The sequence below is a fragment of the Canis lupus genome, chromosome 26, assembly GCF_011100685.1.
Source record: "Canis lupus familiaris isolate Mischka breed German Shepherd chromosome 26, alternate assembly UU_Cfam_GSD_1.0, whole genome shotgun sequence".
Classification (NCBI taxonomy): domain Eukaryota; kingdom Metazoa; phylum Chordata; class Mammalia; order Carnivora; family Canidae; genus Canis; species Canis lupus.
In genome coordinates this window covers 15,319,415-15,325,139 of record NC_049247.1, presented here as the reverse complement: position 1 = coordinate 15,325,139, position 5,725 = coordinate 15,319,415, and the positions used below count along the sequence as shown (strand labels likewise).

At 47.9% G+C, this 5,725-nt stretch overlaps 1 long non-coding RNA gene across 3 annotated transcripts; it reads right to left on the bottom strand.

Annotated features, from left to right (window-relative positions):
• Positions 1–422: 422 nt before the first annotated feature.
• Positions 423–4,590, bottom strand: LOC111092659. Of its 3 annotated transcripts, XR_005379003.1 has the most exons (6): positions 4,487–4,550; positions 4,053–4,185; positions 3,113–3,173; positions 2,939–3,028; positions 1,753–1,820; positions 423–1,345 (listed from the first exon to the last, which is right to left on the bottom strand). It is a non-coding gene; the product is annotated as an uncharacterized LOC111092659 (long non-coding RNA). The 3 variants fall into 3 exon arrangements; XR_005379002.1 differs by having other exon boundaries at positions 423–1,820; positions 4,543–4,590; XR_005379001.1 differs by having other exon boundaries at positions 423–1,820.
• Between the last annotated feature and the right edge of the window lie 1,135 nt (positions 4,591–5,725).

The window sequence follows — 5,725 nt, the reverse complement described above, 5'->3', positions numbered from 1 at the left end:
CCCTGGAGGAAATGTGCTCCTGTGGCTTTCTAGTACAGGAGAAATTGAATACAGAAATTTTTCATCTGAAACCAACTATTTTTAAAAACAACCGTTTACAACTTCATTTACTCCTGGCAAGGGTTAGACCAAGGCATCCAGCCCCTCCTCGCTGTGGGTAATGGAGGAGAGAAAGAAAGAGGGAATCACTCTCCAGGGGCCTCCCCGGACTCCACAGCTAAGCTAAAAACTTAAAAACCTGAAAATGGGAAGGAAAGGGGGAGGCGCAGAAATAATATGAAGCAGGTTCCAAGGAGGTTATATAAAAACAATGAAATCGCAATATTTTCCGCGACAGATTTCATCAGTGCCGCCTGAGTGCATTCTATTAAACCTCATTTATTAAATTTTGAGGAACATAATTTAGATATAAGATCCCGGACAAACAGGTTGCAAAATAGCTGATTCCGGACGCACTGACATCCCCCCATGTGTGGAAAACAGGCTGGTGTTTTTCATTTTGACGGTCTCACGGGGCTTTCCTGCTACAGCTTGCATGGGGGAAGGAGACAGTGGGATGGAGGTGGAGGGGGCTCTAGGCTCTTCCTTGCAGTGTCTCCCCCCACAACAGCCATTTGGAGGTGGTGTGCTTCCTGTCCTGTAGCATAAGCATCTCTGAAGTTGAAGAGGCACACTTAATTGTGTTCTGGAATTTGTGGGCCGAGAGGTGTGCAAGGCCAAGAAAGCAATGGACACACACAGCGCAGATAGTTTGTTTATCTGAGCACCTCCCCCAAGCCTCCCAAGACATCCTCCACCCTCCAGAGAATCTCATTTGCTGGTATTTACAAGGCAGGAAGTGGCCAGGGTCTTCCTGATGGTTGAAATAGATTCTTATTCTGGGATTTCCAGGTCATTGGGAAGTCTCTCTGCCGACACCAAACTCCAAGCCCCAAATGCTTCCCCAGACCTGCTTTCTCATGCCCAAACAGCCCTCTGAAGGAGTTAACATATGCCAGAGACTGTCTGCATCAGTCCATCGACTCCTCTCCTCAGCCCATTCATGACATAGATTACTGATCCCATTTCATGGATGAGAACACTGAGCTTCAGACAGGTGAGGCGCTTTTCCCAGGATCACTCAGTGATTAAGTGGCAGAACCAGAGATTCAAGCCCAGAGAGAGTTGTAGAGGATATCACCATTCTCTTACTGGCAGGACACAACATACTGACACTTGGATAGATGACAGGCAGAGAGGTCTTTGTTACAGCTCCAAACAGGAAGAGGCCACCATGCAAGGCCAGGTAAGGGTTGTGTCCAGGGACAGGGCAACATGAGCTGGAGCTGCTGTAGGGACAGCTTCCCTATGGCAAGCAGAATGGGGTTATCTTGTTTTCTTGGGCTCCCTGGAAGTTGGCTAATTTGAGTAATTTATGGGGTGCTTTGGGGCACAGAGGCCCTCTCTAGTTGTCTGGTACCTGGCCCTGGCTTGATTAGGGCAGGTGCATAGTGACCCTGGGGCATGAAGCCCGATAAGGGAACTACTTGGAGTGTGAACTTAATTATCTGCTCAAGAAGAAAAACTGACCAGCCTCTAGCCAGGGCCTCAAAACTAGGTCAAGACAGAATTGAAAAACAAATAAACATCAATTTTTTGTGGGTCCAGTCCTAAGCCCCACATCCTCTTCCCCTCTCTCTGCTGAAAATGCCTTGAGCATCACCAACACTCTCCAGCCGGTGTGTACAAACACAGTCACATGGGAAGACAGACCTGAGGTTCTCCAGCTCCGCAGCCCCTTCCTCTGGCCGGGGGATTTTCTTCAAGGCTCCTGTGTCCCTCTAATTTTTTTTTTTTTTTTTTTACTTCTGATAGAGAGAGAGAGAGAGAGGCAGAGACATAGAGGGAGAAGCAGGCTCCATGCACCGGGAGCCTGATGTGGGATTCGATCCCGGGTCTCCAGGATCGTGCCCTGGGCCAAAGGCAGGCGCCAAACCGCTGCACCACCCAGGGATCCCTCCTGTGTCCCTCTAGAAGCAGGGAAGTCCCCAGGGGATGACAGCTCATCTCATTTGTATCTGGCAATCCGGGCAGCTGTTGTCTTTCCCCCACTGGCACCGAGGCATTGTTTCCAGCTATGGGATTCAGGGCTCCTTTGCCTGGCAGGGAATGCTGTGCAGAACTTACCCCAAACCCTGCCATGTGGGAGGACCTCATGCTTGGGACCACAGCACCACCTTGGGGTCACCCATCCTCTCCCCATATTTAGTTGGTCACAATGTCTTGTTGCCCCACCACTTTAAGAAAAGTCTCTTAAATCAGTCCCCAGGTGGAAAAAGTCACGTTCAGATCTCTTTTATGAACTACAAGGCCCTGCAATGGTGCATCACTATGGTTAAGAGTAAGAGAGGGAGCTCACAGGCCAGCCCATCTGGGTTCCAGCTCTAACAAGGCCCCCTGACAGCTGCAGGACCTCAGAAATCACCTAATCTCTCACTGAGCCCCACCTTCCACTTCTGCACAATGGGAATTAAAGAGTGACCTGCAGCTGGAGAAGGGGAGGATTAAGGGAGATTATCTACCTGAAAATCCTGTCACAGAGTGAGTCCTCAGTGAATACACTCAGCACTGCTACTGTTGCTACTGCTGTCATTCTGTCCACTCTGGCACTAACCTGCAATTTCAGCCTGACCTCTCTGCTCTTGCCAACTTCATACCTCACCTCCCAAACACTGCCATGCCTTCTTACCTTTCAGCTGCAGCCGGGATATTTTTCTCTGCACCTTTCTCACTTCCTAGCTCATCTGTTCATCCCCAGCCCCAAGGTCACTTCCTCAGAGAAGCTTCCCAGAGCCCCTACCCTGATCCCACAGCTTCCACCTCCTCCCACCCAGTGTTCCCTCCCATCCCATCAAAGTCTGAACCAACCATCTGGTGAGAAGGCAGTTGGGATTCTTACCTGGCTCCCCGACAGTGAGCTCCTCAAAGGAAGGAAGCTCCTTAGTCACATAGCACAGTGGTCAAGGGTGCAGATCTCCTGCCAGGCCACCTGGGTTCAAATTCTAGGTCCACCTACTGCCACTGCTGTCCCACCCCACACATTCCTGCTTTTACCACTTCCTCCTGCCAACACCTGCACATCTTCACTTGAGGGCGTCTGCTTCATCACTGAGTCTGCTTTGCTACCTGTAGGGCTGGGAGGAAGTCAGTGAACAAATGTCCCCCTCTTGACCCCCACCCCCACCCAGGAGCAGCACTCAACCAGTGCCTGCCAGAAATGAATATAGAGATCTCTAATTCTCTCATCCCTCAGGTAGGAGATTTCTGACATGTGTTCTACCCCCCTCCCAGAGCTTCTTCAGCTCTGATCAAGCCCCACTTGCCCACAGAGGGAGCTGGCTTGATGTATTGGTGATGTACTTGCTTCCCAGAACAGAGCATGGGCTCCCCTGCTGACCCACCCCACACCAGCTCAGCAAGAAGAGACCCTGGAGGTAATGGAGAACAGGAGTTCCCCAGAGAAACAGAACCAACAGGACCAATAGATGTATCTATGTCTCCCAATAGATGGTGATAGAAAAAGTCTATAGATATAGATCTCTATCAACCTCTGTCTCTATCTATATGAGGATATTTATTATAGGAATCAGCTTATGTGATTATGGACGCTGGAAAGTCACACCATCTGCCATCTACAAGCTGGAGACCCAGGAGAGCCAATAGTGTAATTCAGTTTGAGTCCAAAAGTCCAAGCACAAAGAGTGCCAATGTCCAAGGGCAGGAGAAGTCGGATGTTCCAACTCAGGCAGAAAGACAACAAATTTGCCCTTCCTCCACTTTTTGTGTTAAATATGTCCTCAAAGGATTGGATGATGCCCACACACACTGGTGGGCACATCTTTACTTGGTCTATAGATTCAAATGCTAATCTTTTCTCGAAACAACCCCCATAGACACACCTAGAACTAATGTTTTAGCTTCTATCTATTAAGCATCCCTTAGCCCAACCTAGTTGACACATAAAAAACTGTACTTGATAATACAATTCCAGTAGCCTTCCCCTACTCCCTCACCTTGGCTTCTCTACTTGCACTTAAATCCTTGTCTCAGGAGCTGCTCTGGTGCAATCCAAATGAAGACGCATTACCCCTGCTAGCTGCAAGAGCTTGAGCATATTACTTAAACTCTGTGCCTCAGTTTCTTCATCTGTAAATAAGAATAATTTTATTTATGGGATTGAGGATGAGAAGAGTAATGCCATGCTTGGAGAAGTGCCTAATACACAGAAAACACTATAAATATTAGGTCTTTTCTTCTCAAGGTCTAGCAGAGAACCTGGCATATGCTAGGGCTTCAAAAAATGTTTGGTGGTTGAAGCACACTGAATCTCTAGGGATGAAGAAGGGCTGTATATTAATCCCTTTCATTCCATGCTAGGTTCCTCTGGTTGCCAAAAACTCACTGAAGCTAACACAAGTAAGGAAGCTTGTTTCAAGGAGGTACCTACAGGAACAGAGGTGGGCATCTCTGGGGAACTAGAGCAACTGGCCAAGCAGACCTTACCAAGGCAGGAGCATAATCAGGGAATGCGGGGGTGGTTCCCATTCCAAGAACAATCCTAGCAGTTGAGTTACTTGTCACCCCCCTGAACTGCGGAATGTTCTCATATCTTCCCTTTAGAGAGTTATCACTACCATAACTCTTCTCTCTCTCTCTCTCTCTCTCTCTCTGTCTTGCCTCTCTCTCTCTCTCTCTGTCTTGCCTCTCTGTCTCTCTCTCTCTCTCTGTCTTGCCTCTCTGTCCAACATTTTGGTCCCACTGAAGTCTCCTAGTTTCTTTCCAGTCACATCTCTTCCCCCTGACGGTTTTGATCCAAATGAGAAAGAGTCACAGGAATCAAGATAGGATGAAGGTACCAGACTCAGAGGTGGTAAATCTGAGCTAGAAAGCACAGCATAGACTTGTAACAAGACGTAGGAATTCTACTACTTCCCCCCGGGTCTAGAGCTTCCCAGAACACAGTATGGGCTCCCCTGCTGACCCACCCCACACCAGCTCAGCAAGAAGAGACCCTGGAGGGATGCAGAAAAGGTCATTTCACTATGGCAAGCAAGAGCCTTCCAACAGGACCACTCTGCAGCCAGAACTTGAAGAAGCAGCTGAGTGAGCCATACTGAGATTTATCCAACATTCACTCCTACTGAGTAGAGAGAAAGGGAGGGGAAGGATGGGCTGAAGCTCTCCCTATTACTTCGAAAATGGTGGAAGTTGTTATTGTAATGGACCGTGGTAGACCTGACAGGAGAGGGATGAGATTTTTCTTTTTCCTGCAGCTCCATGCTGACCAACTTTGCCCATGTCTCTAGTTCAAATTCCCAAGAGAAATGACCTGATTGGTGGAGGGACTCATCTTTATCTCTGTTTGAACAATCTCCATAAAAAGCCAGTTTAGAGGCCATTGGCCAGCCCACCCCTTAGTGAAACCTGAAATCACAAAATTATTCATTTATTTGTTTATTGTGTGCCTCCATCTCCCCAAGAATGTTCTTGAGAGACCAGAACCTTATCCATTATGGTCATTTTTTTATCCCCAGCATCTACAATAGTACATGGCTCAAAGTAGGAGCCATATAAAGACTTAATGAACACATGACTGAATGAATGATTAATGCAATGAATAAATGCGTGAACAAGTTTATTAAGAGCCCTCTCTATCACTGAAGCCTCTTTCCTAACATTCAGGGAA